This window comes from Leucopleurus acutus (assembly GCF_964270905.1).
Source record: "Leucopleurus acutus genome assembly, chromosome: 17".
Lineage (NCBI taxonomy): Eukaryota > Metazoa > Chordata > Mammalia > Artiodactyla > Delphinidae > Leucopleurus > Leucopleurus acutus.
This window is the reverse complement of record NC_139159.1, coordinates 24,539,388-24,564,668: the sequence shown is the minus strand read 5'-3', so window position 1 is coordinate 24,564,668 and position 25,281 is coordinate 24,539,388.

Genomic DNA, 25,281 nt, shown 5'->3' with positions numbered 1-25,281 from the left:
GATTGATCCCTCGATCTTTATATAGTGTCCTTCTTTGTCTCTTGTAATAGTCTTTATTTTAAAGTCTATTTGTCTGATATGAGAATTGCTACTACAGCTTTCTTTGGATTTCCATTTGCATGGAGTATCTTCTTCCATTCTCTCACTTTCAGTCTGTAGGTGTCCCTAGGTCTGAAGTGGGTCTCTTGTAGACAGTATATATACGGGTCTTGTTTTTCAATCCATTCAGCCAGTCTATGTGTTTTGTTTGGAACATTTAATCCATTTACATTTAAGGTAATTATTGATATGTATGTTCCTATTCCCATTTTCTTAATTGTTTTGGGTTTGTTATTGTAGGTCTTTTGCTTCTCTTGTGTTTACTGCTTAGAGAAGTTCCTTTAGCATTTGTTGTAGAGCTGGTTTGGTGGTGCTGAATTCTCTTAGCTTTTTCTTTTCTGTAAAGGTTTTAATTTCTCTGTTGAATCTGAATGAGATCCTTGCTGGGTAGAGTAATCTTGGTTGTAGATTTTTCCCTTTCATCACTTTCAATACGTCCTGCCACTCCCTTCTGGCTTGCAGAGTTTCTGCTGAAAGATCAGCTGTTAACCTTATGGGGATTCCCTTGTATGTTATTTGTTGTTTTTCCCTTGCTGCTTTTAATATTTTTTCTTTGTATTTAATTTTTGATAGTTTAATTAATATGTGTCTTGGCATGTTTCTCCTTAGAGTTATCCTGTATGGGGCTCTTTGTGCTTCCCAGACTTGATTGACTATTTCCTTTCCCATATTAGGGAAGTTTTCAACTATAATCTCTTCAAATATTTTCTCAGTCCCTTTCTTTTTCTCTTCTTCTGGGACCCTTATAATTTGAATGTTGGTGCATTTAATGTTGTCCCAGAGGTCTCTGAGACTGTCCTCAATTATTTTCTTTTTTTTTTTATTCTGCTATGCGGTAGTTATTTCCACTATTTTATCTTCCAGGTCACTTATCCGTTCTTCTGCCTCAGTTATTCTGCTATTGATTCCTTCTAGAGTATTTTTAATTGCATTTATTGTGTTGTTTATCATTGCTTGTTTGCTTTTTAGTTCTTCTAGGTCCTTGTTAAACGTTTCTTGTATTTTCTCCATTCTATTTCCAAGATTTTGGATCATCTTTACTATCATTACTCTGAATTCTTTTTAAGGTAGACTGCCTATTTCTTCTTCATTTCTTTGGTCTGGTGGGTTTTTTTTATCTTGCTCTTCATTTGCTGTGTGTTTCTCTGTCTTTTCATTTTGCTTAACTCACTGTGTTTGTGGTCTCCTTTTTGCAGGCTGCAGGTTCATAGTTTCTGTTGTTTTTGGTGTCTGACCCCAGTGGCTAAGATTGGCTCAGTGGGATGTGTAGGCTTCCTGGTGGAGGGGACTGGTGCCTGTGTTCTGGTGCATTATGCTGGATCTTATCTTTCTGGTGAGCAGGACCGCATCTGGTGGTGTTTTGGGGTGTCTGTGACCTTATTAGTATTTTAGGAAACCTCTCTGCTAATGGGTGGCATTGTGTTCCTGTCTTCCTAACTGTTTGGCATAGGGTGTCCAGCACTATAGCTTTTGGTTGGTGAGTGGAACTGGGTCTTAGAGTTGAGATGGAGGTCTCTGGGAGAGCTTTCACTGTTTGATATCATGTGGAGCCAGGAGGTCTCTGGTGGATCAATGTCCTGAACTCGGCTCTCCCACCTCAGAGGCACAGCCCTGACACCCAGAGAGAGCACCAAGACCCTGTCAGCCACACTGCTCTGTGGAAGAGATAGAGCTGCTATCCGGCTGCTGCTGAGACCAGGGGTTTAGAGAAGGGGCTCCTGAGGAAGGGGTGCCTCCCAGTAGGCTGTTCTGGAAGTGCTGAAAGAAGGTGGAGGCTGCAACCAGCTGTGGCCACCAGGGCAAGGTGCCCTGCATCCAGGGCAGGAAAACTCTGCATTCTTCTTTGAATTATTTCATTTGACCAGGAAAGCATAAGTGCCACTCAGTAAATGTTTCATAAGTGCCTCCTATCTCATATTCCCCACCACCCACCCCCGAAAATACAAACTCTCAAGAAAAACTAAATGAAAAGGGAATTTAAAATAGGGGAATCTTTATTTAAGGTATTTCATGTGGTAATAAGTGTGACATTGGTTTTGTTAATTTAGGGTAAATTGATAAATAATTTTGGTTTTATTTAATAGAGCTAGTTAACAAAATCAGTTTTTATTTTATTATTTCTTAAATTAATTTTTAAGAAAGTTGATTTTCACATTCTAAGATTTGTTCCTGGAAACTTGACAGCCTGGTTCTTAGGAACTAAATAAATTTCATGTTTTATCACCACATTTATTGCCTGGTTTTATTTAAGCTTCTCTGGACTTATTATAGAATGAATTTATTTTTCATGTTAGGTTTATGTTTTTCCCATCACATCACCTCATAATAATCTGTGATAGAATTCCTAGCAACACACTGTCAGAGACACACGGTTTTTTTGAGTGAATTTCTGCCAGCAGCATTGTGTGACTTGCGCTAAAAATTCATTGATAATCCATCTATGCTTTGGACATAAGCTATTTGTGAATAGTGCCAGAGACTAAAATCACTTATTCATGTTTTCAGCATCAAATGACGGAATTCATGAAACGTTATCTTTTTTCAGAGTAGATTTTATCACTTGACCAATTCAAGCTTTCCTTACAGATTTTCCTTGCAGAGCAAGGATGCTCATGTTACAAGGACTATTGTAAGTGTGCTAAGTATGGATGCTGAAAATTCAGTAAATAAGTCTGGTAATCTACCTTGAAGAAACAGTCCAAATTCTCAACTGAAAAAAAAAGAAAAGTATCTATGTGGACCCAATGTGCTAAAGAAATCTCTATTTCTGCCAATATCTGAAGTAATTTTCTTCAACATTGCAGAGAGCTAGTAAACAATGTGCTCTCTTCTCCACACCCTCTCCCACCTGTATCCTCGTGCTTGACTTCTTGCCACAGAGGAGGGGCTTTCTCAGAATCAGAACGTGCACTTAGTTCCATTCTTTGTTGTTTACTCTGCCCACTGTGTCCTGAAAGAGTTCCCAGAAAACTAAGAGGCCGAGACTAAAGGAATTCAGAAAAAAGAGCCCCAAGGAGCTGGCAAGGAGTATACATGATGTCTGTACCCAACTTCTGAGTGAAATTGAGAAAACATCAGTGACTGCCTGGGGGCTTCAGTATCATTGGAACTCTTAGAGTCCATAAATTTAGTCCAATACTTGGACTACTCCCGCAGAAAGTGAGTGGAAGATAAGTGAAGGGAGATTTACAACCTTGTGATAAATGATTTGGAGGAAAGTGAGAGGATAGTAGGGGAAGGAGAGAGAGAACTACAACATCATGTCCTCCTCCTCCTAGGGGAACAGGGTGGACAAGCCCTGGAGAAGCAGATGTTTGAAGACTAGGAACAGCAGCTCTATACATATTTCTTCATTTATAGTGCTGAGGCACACAGATTATTTACAAAAAAACGAGTCCAGTGCCAAGTTTAACCTGTCTTTGGAGAGGAACAATTGAGATTTTTTTAACTTCTTTTTTGTTTGAGAAGAAAATCTTTCAATCAAATATTCCTATGCTACAGATCAAGTTTACTGCTATCTCAAGGAAATGGGTAACAGCTGAATTTACTTACTGTGAGGAATAAACCAAGCTGAGAACCATAAATAGATGACTAAATTTAGGGGCCCTGAGGGAATAACTTTTTGTTAATAAAAAAATCAAACAAGATTGTTCATAACCTTGTTTGTGGAAATATAAGACACAACTAATTTTATAATATAGTTTGGAGAAATTTTATGGAGAAGTTTAAGGTGGCTTTCTCTAAAGCAATCCACTGAAAAATGAAACCAATGAAAATAATTGTGCAAACATGGGATTTATAACTAGCTTTTAAATTATGTTGGAATAAATAAGGAGTGCTATTTTAATCATCAATACACTCAGAAGGATAAGTGGTCCTCCTCATGCAGACCGCACACACCAGAATTAAGTAATAAAATTGCCAGTGCATCATTAATACTACATGGGGGTCATTTGTCCTCTGACGTCCAGTCTGTTGTCCTGAGAGTAGGGAGGGTCACTTGGCTCTCTCAATGTCCTGACCCTGACCATAAAACCATCCAGTTCCTTTTGCCCTGGTTCCTGGCTTAAACTTGCCCACTACAAACCTTGATTTGCTTTCTAAACAATTGTTTATTGAATTATTCCAGTCTCCTTCCATGATACATTTTAAAAAATAACTCTTAGGTAAGATTCATCTATTGTATTATAGTCACTTTCTTTTTAAAGTATTGTTATTGTAGAACATATCACACATATAAAAATCATACAGATTTATATGTATAAAGAATAATTTTTTAAAAGCATGTATCCACCATAAAGTCTAGATACCCCTTGAACACATCCCCCTCTCATCCCAACCAACCCCAGAAATAACCATCATCCTGCATTTTAAATTAATCATTCCCTTGTGTTCCTTTATAGTTTTATCACTTCTGTGTATATTCCTAATCATCTATTCTTCATACTTTATAATTTATGTATTCTACAGTGACTGCTTCTTTCCCTAATGATGTATTTTTGAGATTTCTCCATGTTGACTCAAGTAACGGAAGTTAGCTCAGTTCCATTGCTGTGTTTCTTCTATGATACAAATATAAGTTATTTATTCAGGTTATCTGGGATTTGGTTTACTTCCAGGTTTTTGGTTAACAAACAATGCTATTGTGGACATTATTTCCACATCCCTGATGTACATGTGCAAGAGTTCTCCTAAGGAATATATCTAGGAATTGAATTGCTAGGTCAGAATATTCAAATTTACTAGGCAATGCCAAACTCTTCTAAGATAATCCTATTAGTTTACACTCTCACCAGCAATGGTTAAGCATCTCTGTTTCGTATCTGTGCAAACACCTGATATTATCTGGCCTTTTAATTTTGCCAACTTGGTATATAAGAAATGATTTTAATTTGCATTTCTAAGACTAATGAGGTAAGGCATCTTCATATTTATACAGGACAGAATAGAGAGCCCAGGAAACATACCCACAGACATGCAGAAACCTGATTTATGACAGAATGGGTATTGCAAATCAGTGAGGCAAAGAAGGGCTGCAACAATTGATTCTTCTTGCGAGATAAACAAACAAATAAATAAAAGTGGGTTCCAACCTTACGTTATGAACAAAATCTCAGTTTCAAGTGGATTAAAGATGTAAATAGAAGGAAAAACTATAAAAGTTTTAAAGGTAATTTAGGAGAATATCTTTATCATTACAGTCTTAAAGGATTTCTTTAACAGGACACCAGAAGCACAAGTATTATCAGAAAAAAATTGGTAAATTCAACTACATTAAAATCAATTATCTCCTTGACTCATGAATCTGCATTATCCACTACATCATAAATCTACTTCGATATGTGTGTAAGTTAGTTTCTGGCATCTCCCCTCAGTTCTATTTTTCTACTTGACTCTCCATGCACCAATATCATACTGTCTTAATTACAATAGCTTTATCATGGTTTCTGATAAGGAAGGTCCCACGGTCTGTCTTTTTCCTTAGGAGTGGTTGTTCATGGCCCTTTTGTCTTCCATATTAAAATGTTAAAATCAACTTGTCATATTTCCACAAAAAGAACCCTGTTGAAACTTTTATTGGAATTGCTTTGAAACTGAAGATCAGTTTGGAGAAAGATGAAATCTTTATCATGTTGAGTTTCTATCCAAGAACATGATCTATTAATCCATTTATTTGTCTTATTTTATGCCTTTAACACTAGTTTACAGTTTTTAACTTAAAAGTCCTAGGTCTCTTAAATTTGTTGTTACTTTTATAAAAAAGTAATTTTTTTCCAAATTATATTTTCTAGCTGACTGGGGTGTTGTAGAGAAATTCAGGTAACTTTCTATATTGATTCTGTTTTAAGCAATTTTTCTAAACTCTTATTCCTTCTAATATAGAATCTTTTAGATTTTCTAGATTTCATTCATTTATATAATAAATATTTAATGCCTTCTCTGTTCCAGGCACCGTTCAAGGTGAATTTAGTAATGAATAAAAAAGAAAAAAAAACAGCTTAAATGGAGTTTATATTCTCTTAAGGAGAGACAGACAATAAATAATAGATAATAAACGGCTGTTAGATGGCAAGAAATGCTTTGGAGAAAATAAAGAAAGGAAGGGAGAAGGGGAATGCTAGAAGGAAGAGGAAGGGAGAAGATGGTTTAATTTTTAAATAGTGTGGTCAGAGGAGGTCACCCTGAGAAACAGACATTTTTGCAAGAATCTGAAGGAGTTACACAGAGAACCTTAGGCCGAGGGAACAGCAAGTGCACAGGCTCTGAATTATGAGCGTGACTGGTTTCTTAGAGGAACAGCAAGAGGGCAGTAAGCCTGGGCAGAACACAAAGAATGAGGTCAGAGGTAGGACCCAGGACTAGAAAGTCAGGGCCTCCCAGGCTATCATACTGTCACGTCATCCTTTCTAGGCTGGATATTTGTCAATATTTTTTTCCTATTATTCTGCATTGACTGGGATAACCAGTAGAATGTTGAAGAAGAATAGTGATAAAAGACATCCTTGCTTTATTCTTAATCTAAAATGGAATGGTTTCAATATGTCACCATTAATTATGGTGTTGGCCGGGGTGTCTCTGGAGACCTTTTATCTGGCTAAAGAAAGTTTTCTTCCCATTCCTGGTTTACCAAGAACTTTTTTTTTTTATCTTTACTGGGAATTGAATCTTATCAAACATGTTTTTTGCATATGATGATATGATCATCTATGAAAGCATAAATTAAATTAATTTTCTAATATTAAACCAACTTTGTATTCTTTGGTGAATGAACATGTTGACTTTTGAACATGTTTATCTCATTTTTGTAAATAACCAGAATTTTGACTTATTAATTTTCTATTTTTCAAGTATTTTTTTATTTCTCATTTATTAGTAGTAATTTCTTTCTGTTTTTTAAGTTTATTTAGTTCATTCTTTTATTGTTTTTAATTTCCTGAATTAGCTATGTCACTTATTTGTTCATTTTCATTTATTCTTGTTTATCGGCATAATTATTAGGACTGTGAATTTTTTCTAAAACACTTTAGAATTATCCCATAGCTTCAGATGTTTATAGTCTTAGTAATAATATTTTAGAGAAATTCTTTAATGTGGGTTTTGATTTCCTTTTTTATCTGAGATTTATATGAACTTTCAGACCACATTGTCTTAATATTTTGTTGTTGTTTTGTGATTAATTTCTTGTTTTATTACAATCTGATTGGAGAACGATCTCTGTACTCTTTCTATCTTTGGAAATTAATTATGATTTTCTTTGTAGCAAAATTAATGGCCAATTTCTGAAATTGTTTTATAGTTAGGTTTTTCATATCTTTTTTTTTTTTTTTTGGTGAATTGATTGGTCATGTGCTATAAGAGACTGTTACAGTTGTGTTTCCATCTATTTCTCCTTGTACTTCTGGTAGTTTTTAACTTATGCTTTATGTGATGCTATGTTAGTTGATGCATACTTATTCTTCATCATGGATCATAAAGTATATCACTAAAATTCCCTCTGTTGCTTCATTTAATTCATTTGGCTCTAAATTCAGATTTGACTGAAATATGACATATTTCATGACATATGACATATGACAAATATGACATATGACAATCCTTGCTTTCTTTTTTTTTGCATTTGCCTAGGTTGACTTTGTTCTTTCTTTTATTGTCAGCCTTTCTGAATGACTTTGTCTCTCTCTTCTTAAAGCAATGGATTTGCTTAATATATGTAACAGATATTTGAGAAGAAATAAACCACAAACAAGTATGTTTTAGCTATTCAAAGGGCAGCCTGAATTCTTGAGAAAATTTTCTAGTTGAATTTCTTCCTTGTAAGGAATAAAGTAAAATGGCCCAGAGCCACCAAAAGCATATTTCCTGTTCCCCAGGGGCACAGAGAAGCAAAAGGTCATACGATTTTCCCACAAAGAAATATGGAGGAAACTCACTTCATGATTGCATATTTCTTTCTTTTTGAGAAAAATTAATCATTCTATTTCTTTTCAATTACTTCAAAGTAGAAAATGAACCGTTGGACCAATTTTTACTAGTAGGAATATACCAGCTCTCTGAGTTAAGCTTGGCTTCTATGGTCTCTCCTTGCTTAAAAATAGTTTTGATGATGACAAACCAAATTCTTATAGGTCTGTTGAAATTGTTATTTAATTACTATTCTGTACCTGTTTCTGTCCTTCAGTCAGTATTTTTCTTTAAAAAAATCATCATTGCCATCATCATAATCATATTCTCTGAGGGTCCTTTATTCATTTAAAAATACGTATTGAGCTGTGAGCTATCAGATGTTGTATATAAATTCATGATCTCATTTAATCCTCACAAATTTGTGAAAGGTTTTATCAAACCAGCCTTATAAGTGAGGCTAGTGAGGCTTAGAGATCTGAAGAATGTTACAGACCATAGGTTCATGCAGTTCGTAAATGACAGAGCCATGATTTGAACACAGGTCTGTCCAAATCCTTTCCTTTTTTAATACACTTGGTGTCCTCCCTATACACACAGAGAGCAATTATATAGAAATATTGGTAGAAAATAGCAACACTCCAGGCTGTAATTTGAGTTTTATAATCTTCTGTGATGATATTTTAGCTATTCCTTTCTTAAAAATAAAAAAGGCCTATATGAGCAAAAGGGTACTTGGAGAGACCATGAACATCCATTTTTCTAACTACTCTAATTTCTCTCTTTGAATCTAAAAGGACCACTGGATATCTGTAACACTTGGCCCAAATTACCTTTTCCCCTAACAGAAGAGCTTTTCTGTAATCATGTTTTAATGGCGTACTTTTTGCCTTTCTCAAAAGTCTTACAGCAATAGCTAAATAACACATATTTCTACATCTGTGGAAAGACACCAAACAATCAGTCACATTAAAGTGGATGTGTATGGGCCATAGAAGAGTGGGACTAGGACTCAGGAATAAGCCTGAGCAAGAAGATAGTAAAAAAAAAAAAAATAAACTAAAACAGAACATGCAAATACCGATGAAAAACAAACAAAAACAATGAGCACATTACCCCATTGCCGAATACTAAGAATACTCAGCACCTAAAGCTGACTCAAGACTTACGGAACACACAAGCACACACATACACACACACAGACATACAGTCTCCCTTGAGGATTATTTTGGTAATGTAATATTTGCCATCTTCCCTATTTGCCTTAACAACCAAAAACCTCAAAGTCAAATTTGAATTCAAGTCATGGCAATTCTTTTAACTCCCCCAGTAAGCATATTTTATATCTACTCTTTGTCTTGAAACACATTTTCTATTTAAGTTTTTTTTTTTTTTTGCGGTACACGGGCCTCTCACTGTTGTGGCCTCTCCCGTTGTGGAGCACAGGCTCCGGATGCGCAGGCTCAGCGGCCATGGCTCACGGGCCCAGCCGCTCCGCGGCATGTGGGATCTTCCCGGACCGGGGCGCGAACCCGTGTCGCCTGCATCGGCAGGCAGACTCTCAACCACTGCGCCACCAGGGAAGCCCTATTTAAGTTTTTAATAGTTATTTCTATGTCTTTAGGTACAAGGAATGACAACTCCTTTATGAAAACGAGTTACAAATACATAAGTTAATTCCATATTTCTACTACAACAAATTTATCAGGTGATATCAGTTTCCCCCTTTAACATATAAGAGATCAAAATTTCTGATGCTAGGAAATTCAATATACTGTCTTAGTTCACTAAGGCTGCTATACCAAAATACTATTAAACTGGTGGCTTTAAAACGATGAACATTTACTTCTCACAGTCCTGGAGGTCGCAAAGTCCAAAATCATGACACGTGCAGATTTGATGTCCAGTGAGAACACCCTTCCATGTAGACCAATACCTTCTCACAGTGTTCTCCCATGGCAGAAGGGGCAAGAGGGTTTTCTTGGGTCTCTCTTTTTTTTTTTTTTTTTTTTTTTTTGCGGTACACGGGCCTCTCACTGTTGTGGCCTCTCCCGTTGTGGAGCACAGGCTCCGGACGCGCAGGCTCCGGACCCGCAGGCTCAGCGGCCATGGCTCATGGGCCCAGCTGCTCCGCGGCATGTGGGATCTTCCCAGACCGAGGCATGAACCCGTGTCCCCTGCATCGGCAGGCAGACTCTCAACCACTGTGCCACCAGGGAAGCCCCTCTTGGATCTGTTTTATGAGGACACTAATCCCATCCATGAGGGCTCTGTCCTCATGACTTAATTAACTTCCAAATGTGATTAATCACCTAATACCATCACCGTGGAGGGTTAGGGTTTCAACATATGGATTTGCGGGGCGTGGGGGAACACAAATATTCAGACCATAGAACTTTCCTTTCAGCAAAGATCTTGCTCAGTTCAGTCAAGAATGACAGGCACCAAAGGGGATCATCAGGTTGTCAGAGGAAGATGCTCTCAGTTTTCTTGCTTCAACACATAGGACAGAGAGAGGTAAAAATTATGTCAAAGTATCTTGTGGATTTCACAATCTCTATCACATAAGTACTACCCTTAATAGTATTTTACACATTGCATTAACTCTGACCCATCAGATCTTACAAAATAAGTAAATTAATTTACGTTACCAAATAATTAAAGTGTGCCGTAGACTCTTCGATGTTTTTGCTCCCTAAAAAAGCATGTTTCACTCTACTCTGCTCAAAATATAAAATGTGTATTGATGGCTCTCTTCCAACAGGACTAGAGCATGCCATTGGCTACCTTTGGTGGAGTTTTTCTATGTCTCATTTCAAATGATATTTACCAAATGATATTTCAGACATGTAATACTGGTCATGGTTCACAGCTGGAGGCCATTGATCGATGTATCATGTAATCAGTGTGGGCTAGCATAACAAAATAGCCTAGACTGGGTGGCTTAAAACAACAGAAATTATTTCCTCACAGTTGGGGAGGTTGAAAGTCTGAGATCAGGGTGCCAGCATGGTTGGGTTCTGGTGAGAGCGCTCCTTCTGGCTTGTAGATGGCTACCTTCTCATTGCATCCTCACATGACAGAGACAGAGAGAGAGAGAAAAAGAGACAGAGGGAAGGAGGCTCTGGGGTCTCTTCTTATTAGGTTGTCAATCATATCTTGAGGGTCCCACCCTCCTAACCTTATCTAAACTTAATTACCTCCCAAAGGTCCCATCTCCAAATATCACACTGGGAGTTAGAATTTCAGCTTATGAATGGGGGGGGGGGGCACAGTTAGGTCCATAGCAATTGATTAATAGGAATTATTAGCATTCTTTCCCTTCCTCTGTCTGGTGCAATTCCTCAGTTCTGGGTAGTAATCCTCCCTTTTAAGGTCATCCATATTTGGCATCCATATTTGCTTTGTACTTTGTTATGAAATATAAATATCTTGCTTCCCTATAATTTTTACCTTTCTATTATCCATTATCTTTTTCCTCTAAATAGCAGCCTGATTTTCCCTTGGAAAACCCATTGATCCATTTACAGAGAATGTGGTATGGATTGGCCTGACCTGACTTTGGCTCCAGAGTTAAATACTTAATCTAGGTATAAACCAGTCAGCATATTCCATCTCACGTCTCATACTGATTAAATTAGACTTAGGCAGGAACTAAATTCAGGGCAATTAAATCATGCCAATTTTTATCAGAAAACCTACAGAAGAATAGCTCTTTTGGGTTGGTGTTGCTGAGAGAATATGGTCCAGAGATGGACTGCTGGGAACTATCTTGTCCCCTTGATGGAAGCCAGTGAGTGAGAATGGAGCTAGGATAAAGGATTGAAGAGCTGAACAGGAGACATACATTCTCAATGATATCATTTAAACCCCTGGATGCAGCAGTGTCCCGAAATTTACCATTGGACTTCTCACTTAGAAAAGCCAATTATTTTAGTGTGAGTTCACCCAGCAGTAGTCCCGGAGATAAGGATGATAGTGCAAGTAGTTTGTGTAGGGATTGAGCCCAGAAAATACTGGCAGGAGAGTAGTTTAGTGAGACAGGCAAGATTTAAAAAAGCCAATTAAGTGTACATTAATGAACAAGCTGTCATTCTGGGCAACAGGAACCAACTCCTACTGGGGAACTCCAATATAGAACACATGCTTCCGTTCTCCTGCCTGAGAGGCAAGGGAGCTGGGGTGTTTATCCACCAACTCCTGTCGCTGGTGGATGAATGCTCCTAATTATTAATTCTAGAGCACTTCCAGCCTCTCCCACTCAAGGCCAAAGGAGCCTGCAGGTAAAGAGTCACAGGTGCTGGACGTCAGCAGTCAGGCCAGTGAGAACGGAAGTGTTGGGTGCAGAGGGGATGTCCACCAGAGCTGAGCAATCCATTTCTGACATTCCTTAAGTCCACTTAAATGGGATTTCTGCCACTAAAACTTAAGAGCTCTAATTAAAACCATATGCCAGCTAGATGTAAGTTCCCCAAAGTCAAGGATCCCGTCTCTGGTTCTTTCCTTAATTCTTTACCTATAAAGGACACAGTAAAACTTCCATGGTTGATTTTTAAGAGCACATTTTCTCTGTTAATTCCAGCAATTTTTTTAAAGAAGCAAGGAGATTACACATAAGCAGAGCCATGGTTCACCAGAAATATAAACAATTTTCCTCCTGGGACCTCAAAATTTATGGGAAAGAGCAAAATGTTTATTCAAAAAGCTAATAACAAGAATTTGTTCATAAAAGCATCTGTACAGATTTGTCTTGGGGTCAATATGAAATCTGTTCAACCCACTACTACGTCTGCAACTAAAACCACATTGATTTCAATAAAATAAAATAACATTTTATCTGCAGAAAGGATAATGAAATTCATTGTTTAACAGTCAAGAACAAAATCAGAGAGTATCTTTTTTTCAATTTCTTTATTGTGCTAAAATACGCTCAACACAAATTTTCCATCTTAACCATTTCTAAGTGTACACCTCAGCGGCATTAAATACATCCAAACTGTTGTCCAACCATCACCACCAGAACACTTACCATCTCTCAAATCTGAAACTCTATACCCATTAGATAAGAACTCCGCATTCCTCCCTCCTTCCAGTCCCTAGAAACCATAATTCTACTTTCTATCGCTGATTCTGACTACCGTAAGTACCTCATATAAATGAAATTATACAGTGTTTGTATTTTTCTGATTAGCTTACTTCACTTAGCATAATGTCCTCAAGATTCAACCATATTTGTAGCATATATCAAAATTTCCTTCATTTTTAAGGCTGAATAATGTTCCATTGTATATACAGCAAGTCCCCTACATACGAACATTCAAGATTTGAACTTTCAAAGATGCAAAAGTGTGTTCGCATGTCCAATCATGTAAGTTAGTTCACGTGTCTGGCATACATTGTCATGTGCGTGCATCTTCTACAGGTGGTTGTGTTTTGTGTACTTTACTTACAGTACTGTATGGAGTACAGTAGTACAGTATCTTTATTTCAAGCCCAGGATGTGAGTGAGTGAAATTACAGCTAGCCCTTCATCTCCTTTTGCTGACACTCCTCTCCCTCCTCCAGTCAGTAACTTTTCTTGCCTGTTCACTTGGTGTCAGCCCCTGTTTGCAAGCCCTTGTACTGTATTACTGTGCTTTTCAAGGTACTGTACTGTAAGATTAAAAATGCTTTCTTTATTTTTTGTGTTTGTTTTTTATGTATTATTTGTGTGAAAAGTACTATAAATCTATTACAGTACAGTACTATGTAGCTGACTGTGTTAGTTGGGTACCTAGGCTAACTTTGTTAGACTTATGAACAAATTGGACTTGTGAACACACTCTCAGAATGGAACTTGTTTGTAAGGGGACTTACTGTATCTCTCTTTTGGTTACTATTTGCATAGAATATATTTTTTACATTCTTTCACTTTTAACCAATTTGTGTCCTTATATCTAAAGTGAGTCTCTTGTAAACAGCATATAGTTGAATCACCATTCTAAAAAAAATCTATTCTGCCAATCTCTGTTTTTTAATTGGAGAGTTTAATTCACTTACATTTAAAGATATGAAGGGACTTTATTTTGCTGTTTTTCTCTATTTGGTTTATAGCTTTTCCCCTCATATCCTGCATTATTGTCTTCTTTAGTGTTGATTTTTTTATAGTGAAACATTTTAATTCCCTTCACATTTCCTTCTGTGTATATTCTGTAGTTATTTTCTTTGTGGTTACCATGGGGATTACATTTAATATCCTAAAGTTATAACACTCTAATTTGAATTTATACTACCATAACTTCAATACCATACAAAAACTGCTCCTTTTAGCTCCATCCCCAGCCCTTCAGTTGTTGATGTCACAAAATTACATCTTTTTATAGTGTGTCCAAAAACATAAACTAATTGTTTTTTAATGAATGAGTCTGTTAAATTATGTAAGGAGCAAAATGTGGAGTTACAAACCAAAGTTACAATGATACCAGATTCTATAATTGCCCGTGTGTTTACTTTTACTTCAATCTTTACTTCTTTATACAAGTTCAAGTTACAGTCCAGTATCCTTTCATTTCACACTGTAGGACTCTCTTGAGCATTTCTTGCAGTTCAGATCTAGTGGTAACCAACTCCTTGGCTTTTGCTTATCTAGGAAGGTCTTGATTGCTCTCTCATTTTTGAAGCACAGTTTTGCCATGTATATGATTCTTGTTGGCTTTTTTTCCCCTTTTAGCACTATAAATATATCAGTCCATTGTCTTTTGGCTTCCAAAGTTTCTGATGAGAAATCTGCTGATTATCTTATTAAGGATCTCTTGTATGTGAAGAGTAGCTTCTCTCTCCCTGCTTTTAAGTTTCTCTGTCTTTGGTTTTGACAGTTTGGTTATAATGTGTTTTGCTGTGGGTCTCTTTGAGTTCATCTTACTTGGAGTTTGAGGAGATTCTCAGATGTTCATATTAATGTATTGTATCAAATTTAGGAAATTTTAGCCACTATTTCTTCAAATATTCTCTCTGCCTCTTTCACTCTCTTTTCTTTCTGGGACTCCCAAATGCATATGTTGGTCTACCTGATGGTGTTCTATATAGGTTCTGTTCACTTTTCTTTGATCATTTTCTTTCAATTCTTCAGACTTGATAATTTCCGTTGTCCTGTCTTCAAGTTGGCTGACTCTTTAATAGCCTGCTCAAATTTGTCTATGAATTCCTCTAGTGAATATTTTTCATTTCAGTTGTTGTACTTTTCAGCTACAGAATTTTTTTGGGGATTCTTCTTAGATTTTTCGTCTCTTTATTGATATTCCCCTTTTGTTATACATCATTTTTCTTTACGTCCTCTATGTCTTCCTTTAGTTCTTTTAGCATCTTTCAGACAGTTCTTTATCTAGTAAATCTGCCATCAGGTCTTTCTCAAGGACAGTTTCTGCTGGTTTATTTTTTCCTTTGAATGAGACATACTTTCTTGTTTCTTTGTGATTTTTTGTTGAAAATGAAACACTTGAATCTAATAATCTGGTAATTCTGGAAATCAAATTTTCCCCCTTCCCTCAATGTTGTTTGCTGTTGTTGTTTTATTTTGGTTGCTTTAGTGTGTCTCTGTGCCAAGGATTAGCCTGAGGTGTAAACTTAAGGTCTTTTCATGTCTTTTCTGAGCCTATGCCTTTCCCAGGGCATGGGCAGTGACTTTCTAATTTCCTCTATATATGCAGCTGCTTTTGAATGTCTTTAACATCTGGATCCTAATGGGGGAAAAGAGAAAAATGGAAGTGGGGAGGGCAGGTGTTGGCCCCTTAAATCCCCTAGAAGTCAATTCAGCCTGAGGGGAAGGGTCTTGAAACAATGGGAGGAGATGCAACAACACTGTTGCCTGCTTCTGTGACTCTACCTCTAAAATCAGAAGCAGCAATCAGTGATCAGATCACTGATCTTACGTATTTGAAGGAGAGGGTCTTATTTCCCACTCTGGCTCCCCAAAACTACACGCAAGCTGATTCAGGAGCACATGTACAGCTGCCTGCCACACCTGGGGGTTGGGGGATGGGTGACTGCTGCCAAGCTAAGCCTTCAGTAGACTGCAGAGTTCCACAATAGTTACATCTGACATATTCTGCCAGTGCTATTGTTGTCTGGTTGGGGACATGGATTCCTGATGCTTCTTACTTCATCATCTTCCCAGAATCCTCCCCCAGAAGGTATCTTTTAATTCAAAGTAATAGATGGGTATAATCAGAGCTAATACTGGACATCACATGTAAAATGTAAACATACCATTGTATTATTTCAAGCACTCATTCCCAAGCATGCACAAACTCTCAGTCAGCAGTTTTCTCCAATGAGTCAGAAGTGGTTATGGGTCTATCCAACTTAGACACAACTGACTAGCTTTAGTTAGGTTTTTGTTTTGTTTTGTTTTTTAACAGTTGGAGATCAGCAGTTAACTGAATTATATAACTTTAATTTTCAACATTAGGGTAATGCAATAGGAGCTACAATAGTGGAGATTTTAATAAAATAAACAGTGTAGTTGTGGTCTCTTCAGTACTGTGTGGTTCATCAAGTAAAACTGGCATGTGCACTCAGCAAGGGACTCTACCCTGTGGGAAGGTATACATTGTTTAATGTCATAAAGGACCTCTTCCTCCAGAAAAACAGTTGAAAACCCTACAGTTGGAACTCCCTTCTCTGTGAGAAATGAGATTAATGGCAGAAGGCTAATAGATGAATCTGTGTAATCAGAGACCAGCTCAGGGGCTGATCTTAGCCACATTTCCTAGGGTCAAGCACAGAGATATTGCCTTCTTTTCCAAATGCTCACAGAATGTGTTCTCACATCTGATAACTCAGCTTTTTATACAATTGGCTCTCATTAGGAAGACAGCCTTCAGCAGTCCATTAATTTATTTGTGGCTTCTAATTATTATAAATTAAGAACACTGAGGTTTGATATAGAAATACAAGGGGTTCCCAATTTATTATCCATCTGGATTCCCAGTGCTTAAAAAAAAATAGTCAGTTGTTAAAACTGCTTTTCCTATGGGTGTAATGTGATATATGAAGGTTAGATTACAGACAGCCCTAAAAGGCTTATCAACCATTATGTTACTATCCCAGCTGTAGAGTTCAACCCAGTCACCTAACACTATTTCCTTGAGAAAATATGACAAGAAGGTCAAACTTCAGATACTACAGAACCAACTCCCAATGCACAAGGGGCCCAAAGATCCATTTTCTATGACTTGGTGCAGAAGTCTGAGGTGATTGGGAGCTTTGGGGAAAGTGAGAATTAGGGTCAGATTCTTGAGTGGAGCATAGAGTTAAATAGGAGCTGGTACTTGGATGAGAGAATAAGAGATAAAGAGACTTAGGGTCCGAGTCATATGACAATCACAGGTAATTTTTAAGTTCTGAGGCCTATTCCCTAATTTCCTCCTTTCTGTTATTCTACAACCTCTACTTCTTGGGACTTGGCAGAAAGCCTTGCTGTTACGGAAAACACAGACACTTTAAGACAAGAAGGAAGAAAGGAAGTACTTCAGGCAAGAGCTAAGTGGAAATTTTTGTGCCACTCACAGGTATAAAAAACAGATGAAAGTTGGTATAACACTTTAGAAACTGGCAGTTTCTATTAAAGTTGAACATGCACTTTACTATGACTTAGTAATTCCATTTCTAGGTATATACCTAACAGAAACACATACATGTAGTCATCCAAAGAATGTACTAGAATGTTCATGAAAGTTCTATTAAAAATACAGATTAGAAAGTGCCCAAAGAAAACGTCTGGTTCTGGAGGAGCAGAGTGGGGGTGAGGAGTGCTAATAAAGGTTAAGGGAGGTTAACAAGAAAAAAAAAACTGCCCAAGTGTCCCTTATTTCCCTAAATGGATATAAAAATTGAGATATGTTCATGTGAGAGAGTACTCTACAGCAACAAGAACAAACATGCAACGAAATGGATGTAGCTCACAAAAATAATGTTGAGTGAAAGAAGCCAAGCACAAAAGATGATACACTGTATGATACCATTTACATTAAATGTCAAAGCAACTAAAACTAATGGATATTATTAGAAGCTGGGATAGTGGTTTTGTTGGGAATTGTAATGCTGGAAAGGGACATACTGATAATGACTCTTGGTGTGGTTACATGAGTAGCTCAGTCTGGAAATATTTCTCTCACTGTATCCTTATTAAAAGTGTACTTTTCTGTATATACTTCAATAAAAAGTGTGTGTGTGTATGTCTTGTTTTGTATTGTTTTTACAGCATAAAAACCACAAGTATTGTCAGTCTAACTCACCACCAGGAAAATGAACCTCTTCTTTCCTCTGAGTGACTAACACTGTCTCTTGATGTGACTTTTCTGCATCAGCTCTGACAACAGTTAAGAATGTCAGTATACAAGAAGGAATAGAAAACTGATACTGTTTTAAATAATCTGTAATTTCGATTTTTTTCCTGAAATACATTATATTATATGTTTGAGATAATTGTAGTACAAAGTATAATAAAACTAGCTGTATAATAAACAGTTTAAGTCATTAGTAAGTGGAAAAGAAACATTTACTGGACAAAGTAATGTTACCCTAATGATTACTTGCTTGTGCGTTGCTATACTGTGTTAATAATTTGCTTCATTACCTTGCTGTTTGATACATAGTGTGAATTTCTCTGTCACTGTAATGACTGTAATGACAAATTTTCATCTTACTGCACAATCAAAATGGTATTGATAGGAATGAACTCCAGAGGCTGGGCCTGAGCAGAGAGGTGGTTATTCAGGCTTAGTACTCAGTTATATGACCTGAACCTCTCAACTTTTACCCTACCTGTTAAATATATGCTGTGTCATTAAATGCTTTCAAATATAAAAAAAGAAAAGTCTCCCTCGTTTTCAGTCTGATCATTCAGGCAAATATTCAGAGTCAGTTGCCTTGACACTTGCCTCCTGAACAATTCCCACGGCTCCCCTTTCCTCCTCAAATGTGGTGCCATATGTGGATGGATATCTTGCCCCAGGGGTGATAGGGACACCGGTCAGCTCAAGTACAGATTAACCCACTAAGGCACACGCATCCTCCATCCCCCGTCTTCTGCTCTGAGTCTGCACATTTAGTGCTGACACCTGCCTGCACAGCCTCTTGGGAGCTGCTTGCATCCAGCTCCGTGTGGGGCTGGTGTGCACCCACAGTGACTGGCTGCTATCCCAGGCCCCTGCAGATGAGATCAGTGCCTCGTAAACTCACCCTGTCCTTGCAGCAAACACGATAAAGCAAAAATAATTACAAATTCTGTATCCAATCACATGGTGCCCACAGCTCAGCATTCAGCATTTATAAATGTGCTGATCTGTTATCGGATACTAATCTGGTTCCTTTCTGTGTAGAGAAATATCACAATAAATTCAATGAGCTCTCATGAGAACTGCCCAAATCAAAAAGCTTTTTGTTTCTATTTAGACTGCACAATACCCTGTTTGATAAACTAGCTGTGCTAAGCAGTGGCTGAACAACTGAATTTAGACTCGTGGAAGCCTGGATTGGGCTTATAATGAATATGAAATAGGATATCACTTCATTCCTAGAGAGTTCTGACTCCCCCCCACTCAAGAGGTAATGTTTTCCAGGGGAAAAAACAAAGAAACTTGTGTCATCTATCCCACCTTTGCTGCCTATCATGTATGTAAAGAACTAGGAATGCACCCTAGCTAGAAGAGACGGTGCTGAGGATTTTGAAATAATTAAAACTGAGTAAGCTGAGTCACTTTAGGCAAATGGAAGTTGGTCTATAAATGTCTCCACTGAACTCCGTCCAGTTCCAGAAGTTCCCTTCCTCTAGTACTTATGTAGGTGTCGGATCTTGCCTGAAAACTGGTTTACAAAATGCATAATGGAAAGGGGTGGACAACCCAGAAAGAATGTAGGAGATCACTTATGTTTCACTTAAATTTAGACTTCATTTTGTTTTTATTATCTTTCTTTAAAAGTTTAATCGCACTTGGAATTTTACTTCAACAAACAGAGTTAACTATAAGTATGTGTATAATAAACCACATATACTCACATAGTCATAGAGAGAAAGACTCTAAAATTGGGAGCTTTATTTGGATATCAGTTACTACTCACACAGGGAGCTGCCAATAGTGAACCAGCTAAAGATAACCAGATCCCTGCCCAAACCTGTCAGCTCCAATGTTTCTCATTCCATCATTATGTTCCGTTACATACTGAGGACTTCTTAGTCTGCCCTCATTATAATTTAAATAACCTTAGCTCCACATTAAGCCAGCAAAGTGAATGCTTTAGTTTTCTACAGAAAATAGGACAGAAAATGTGTTCCTTTGGCTACTGGGCAGAGGGTAGCAGGAGAGGACCCCAGAAGAAGGGGAAGGGGGGGCTGATGACACATTTTGTTTCCTATGCAATTTTTTCCCCTGAGGATTAGCTGATAGGACTTATCTGGTTTTCAACCTCTTCACCCCTCACAGAAGTGCTTTTATTTGATGGACCCTGGGAGGTTCAACCTGACCTTGGTCTTGAACAGTTCTGATCTTGGAGAAGCAAGATTTCAGCACCTCTAGTCCAATTCTACAAAGTCGTATGTGATCTGCCCCCATTTTGGCCTTCCCCTTACCTCTCTGATCTCATCTCCTACTATTGATAGTTTGCCACTTGATCGCTCCCTCAAAGCACACAAGCCTCCCTCCTTTCTAGAAAATTTCAGATCATTTCTAGTCTCAGAGCCTCAGAGACTTTGCATTTGCTGTTCCCTCTGCTTCCTTCCCCTGGGCTACTCCTCCCCAAGATATTTATGTGAATTGCTCCATCTATCTTTTTTTCTTTGGCTTTATTCAGTTGTAACCTTAGTGATATCTTCCCAGACTACCCTATTTAAAATCACAACCCCTTCCAATTGTTCCTATCCCCCTTCTTGCTTTATTTTTCGTTAAAACATTTAACCTCATGTAGCACGGTATGTATTTTACTTTCCTTTTTTTCTTTATTTCTTGTCTCCTCTTACTATCTGCCATATGAGAACAGGAACCTTTGTCTCTTTTGGCTTTATTCCTGGCATCTAGTAGTGTGCCTGTTACAGAAAAAGCACTCAATAATCAATTGCTGAATGAATGCATGATTTAGTTATGCAGGCCTGATGAATTGGCTTCTGCCTTATTGCTTAGGCCTAGATCTTGCTTTGGCAACTTCCCTTCACTATCAGCACCTGTTTTCTTAAGATTTGGGTCCTGACCCTGAACTCTGACCTAGGTTTGTCTTTCACTGTCTCCTAACCGAATTTTCCCTAATTCCAACATCCTGAGTTTCTGAGCATTTCTATTCCTGAATTTCCCCATCATTGTAGGGTCCCTGTCCATAGGATCATTGATTACCTGGTTTTCATTTAGTCAAAAAATCATTTTCCAGTGTCATATATGGACTGAGAATTATGCATATCCCAGGGACAAAACGATGACGAGGACAGAATCCTCGGATATCTGGGTGCTCTTACTGCCTTAATACCCTCTTTTGTCTTTCAGCTTAGATCTTTAGTTCTTCCTGAACAGCTCTGTTCCTCTTTAAAGATGAGGGTCTAGTTTCAGGTCCAAAGTCTTTGGGTATGGCCCATTCCGCTGTTAACTAACAAACCATACCTCCTAGAGTTTGAAATTGGAGGCCAGCCCTGTATAATGAATACTGCAAAAAAATCATAAGAACACCTGAGTACCCTGTTTTGTTGATTTTCTACTTACTGACTTTTCCTTCAGTTATTTTCATAAATACTGACCACTTTAAAAAAAAAACAAATTCAATATATTTTACTTAGCAAACCACTCTTTCCTTCCTCTTCTCCTTCAGGACATTCTTCACTTAGCAACTTAGGCAATGCCAAGCTTGTTCAAACAGCCAAGGGTTTAACTCTTATAAATCTGAAACTCCCCCTTTGGCTTAGAAGTGGACAAACTTGTACTTTTTTAGGCTCCCCAGTTTTGTTTGTACAAGTTACTGCCTCATGGTTTTGATATTCTTCAGGTATTTTAACTACTGAAAGTCATTACTTTCTACAAAGAGCTTCACTTAGAGAAGCTTCATGAGATACACTCTACTTCATGAGAAAACAGTGGTTGCTCTGAAACACAAAGTCTAATCCAATGTGAAGGTCATGTAACAGCCCATCAGATAAGTGTCCAAACCCATTCTTTATCTGGTATCTGGTTATTGTTAATGCTCCTAGTGTCTTGAGTTCACAAGCCCTCTACAACCAAGCACATTAATTGAACACAAATGTCATCAACTTCTCTTCGCTCTCTTTTCCTAGGAAGGAGGTTGAGGGGGAAAATATCCTGTGCTTTGACATCACCTGCAAGCTATATGAGTGCACTTATTGGTCCAATGGTTAATTTATCAATCACAGTTTTCATTCATGTTCCAGTATCACCTTAAAAGCTCAGTTCACAGACCCAGAAGAAATGTGTCCAGGATTTTTTAATCTCTCAGCCCACAATCTGCCCATTACACATGAGCAAATTTTTTTTTACAACCACATTATAACCAGGAATTAGGTTTCTTCTATTGCAGATCCAAGTTGAATGGACTGTATTATAAATAATTACTTTCCTTAGTCTAATAAATGGAGTGGAGTGGCCATAGTGAAGGTTAAGGAAAGGTAAGCAAAGCAGAGGTGCCAACCCTTGGGGCAGAGTCCTGGCTGCTGACTTCTCAGTTCAGGCTAGATTGAGTTTGTATTCCCATGTATCCTAAGGTTTCAACACCCCCCTCCCCAAATCCTCAAAACAGCAAAGTTATTTTATCATTGTAACCTAATACATATTCCCTAGAAAACCTTTATTTTTTCTGGACCTCAGAGAACACTCAATTTCTATCATCTGAAAACAGTGAGAGAATGAATTTAATCATTTTAAGGCCCAAGTAGTAGACCCTACTTCCTTCTTTCATTCTTCTGGATTGTTCTATGAATAAAATTTTCTCTCTGGAATCTTCCATCCTTTCCTCTCTGATGATTATTTTTCCTAGACAGCTTACACTATCATCTTAATAAAACCTTCTCTGATATTGCTACCTCATCAAGCTCTCAATGGATCCTCCTTTCCTTTCATTGCTAAAATCTTCATAGAATAGTCAAAATGCTCAATGCCTTCATCTCTCATTTTATAGTTGCTTCTTAACTCCCTGTAATTTGAATCCCACAGTCACCAATTAACTATAGTTTCCAAAGCCACCAATGAAGTTTTAAATACCAAAAGCACTCTACAGTTATTAGTCTTCTTCAACATTCCTCCTCCCTTGTGAAATTTCCCCTTATTGGTTTCTACTTGTCTATGGTGTGTATTTCCTGATAATTTCTTCTTTAGCCCTTCATTCATTCTCCTTTCTATATTCCCCCTTAAACAGAAACATTTCCCAAGACCCACTCTTTAGTCTTCTTGTCCTTTATCTGGCATGCTCTACCTTGGTGATTTCATCAAATGTTTCAACCATCATCTCTAAAGCAAATCACTCTTAACTTTGTCCCTTGCACTGACATTTCTTCTGAGATCTGAACTCCCATTCCAATTACTCACAGTTCATCATTGTGAAACTATCAAAGCTGGAACCATTAATAAACATCTTCTAAAGAAAACTCATCATTTTCCCAGAAGCTGTTTCTACTCTCCCATTTACTGTCTTGGTAAATGTCACCTGAGTATGCGTATCACTTCTTAGAGAAAACTTTGAGTAAAGGAGTAAATTTGAGTAAAGGAGTAAAGGAGTAATTTGAGTAAATTACTATCCTTCAATTAGTAATTAAATCCTGTTAGCTCTGCCTCCACACTGTTGCCCACAATTATCCACTCCATCCTTTCCCATCGACTGTCTTCTCATCCAGGCCCTCCTCTGCTCCCTCAGGCACATTTGCTATGTCTGCCAAACAGGGCGCTTTCTCCAGGTTCTCTCATCTATTCTCTCACTTTGAGCCGAGTTATCTATCACTCTAGGGCAATCATCCTAAATGGCTCCCTCTACTGGATAAAGTCCAACCTCTTCGGTCCCCTTTCAAACCTCATTGACCTCATACCTTCACATAGAGCCTACACTCTGGCTACCCTTTTCACTTATGCTTCCCAAATACACTATCAAGTCTCTGTGCCATTTGTAATCTTATTCTCTTTGTCTAGAATATTCTCCTCACTCTCCCATTTTATCTGGGGAACTCCCACTTATGGGTACAGGTCCAGCTTAAATTTCAAATCCTCTTCACAATAATCCCTGAGCAAAGGCCATGGCTCCTCTTTATAGATTGTGAACTCCTTCAGTACTGAGGCTTCTTCTTACTCAGGACCTAACTCAGTTCTTCATACATGGCCGCTGCTCCATGAGATCACTTACTTTGCAAATATTTATTGATTCCTTGCCATATAGTGAGCATTATTTTTAAGTGTTGACAATACAGTGATGGAAAAAGTAAATGCAATACCCACCTTCACAGGGCTTACAGCTTAGGGAGAATTATAATAGGTAACCACTCTAATGGAACACGAGGGATTCCTTTAGCTTCTTGTGCCTTGTATGATCTTTATTAACCCCAGAGAGTAACTTCTTGTATATGAAGTTGCTAGTTTCCCTAAACTGCTAATTAATGCATAATTATCTAGTAATAAGTTTAGATATCAAGAGGAAAATTAACATAGTGATCTGATGCCTAAAGCTTACCTTTTTTTAATATATATACAAAAGAGGAGGACTGAAGAAAAGATAGAGAAATACAGTAAATGTGTAAATATCAAGGTGTATGTGCATGTGTAAGTCTGTTTTTCTGAGGCAGTTGGAAGGATATAAGTGAAAGGAGAAAGAAGACTATATTAAGAAAGGCTGGAGAGGCACAGTGATGAAAAAGACAGGGTGCTGAGCAGTAGCTTAAGCCACAATCTGCTGTTATATTTTTGGGTGATTAACCTGTTGGTTCCAGAAATCACATGTTTTGTGACCACTATTCTACAACATTACTGTGTTTTCTAGCAGTTGGCTGGATTCTTCCAGGAACGGTTAGGTCTGCAATTGCTTTGTTAGACAAGCTGAACACAAGGCGGTCACTCAGTTCTATCAAAAATGAGTATAGCATTTCATGCAATGAATTTAGGAAAAGGGAAGAGTGAGGCAATTCTTCATGCTACTTTGGATTCATTGTAATTGGCTGTAAAAATGTCCATAGGATTTTCCCTTAGGAGCAAGATACATTATAAACTGCTTGGCACTGCTAATCTTTCTAACATATGTTTTTTAATTTCAAGGAGGAATTTACTCTTACCATTT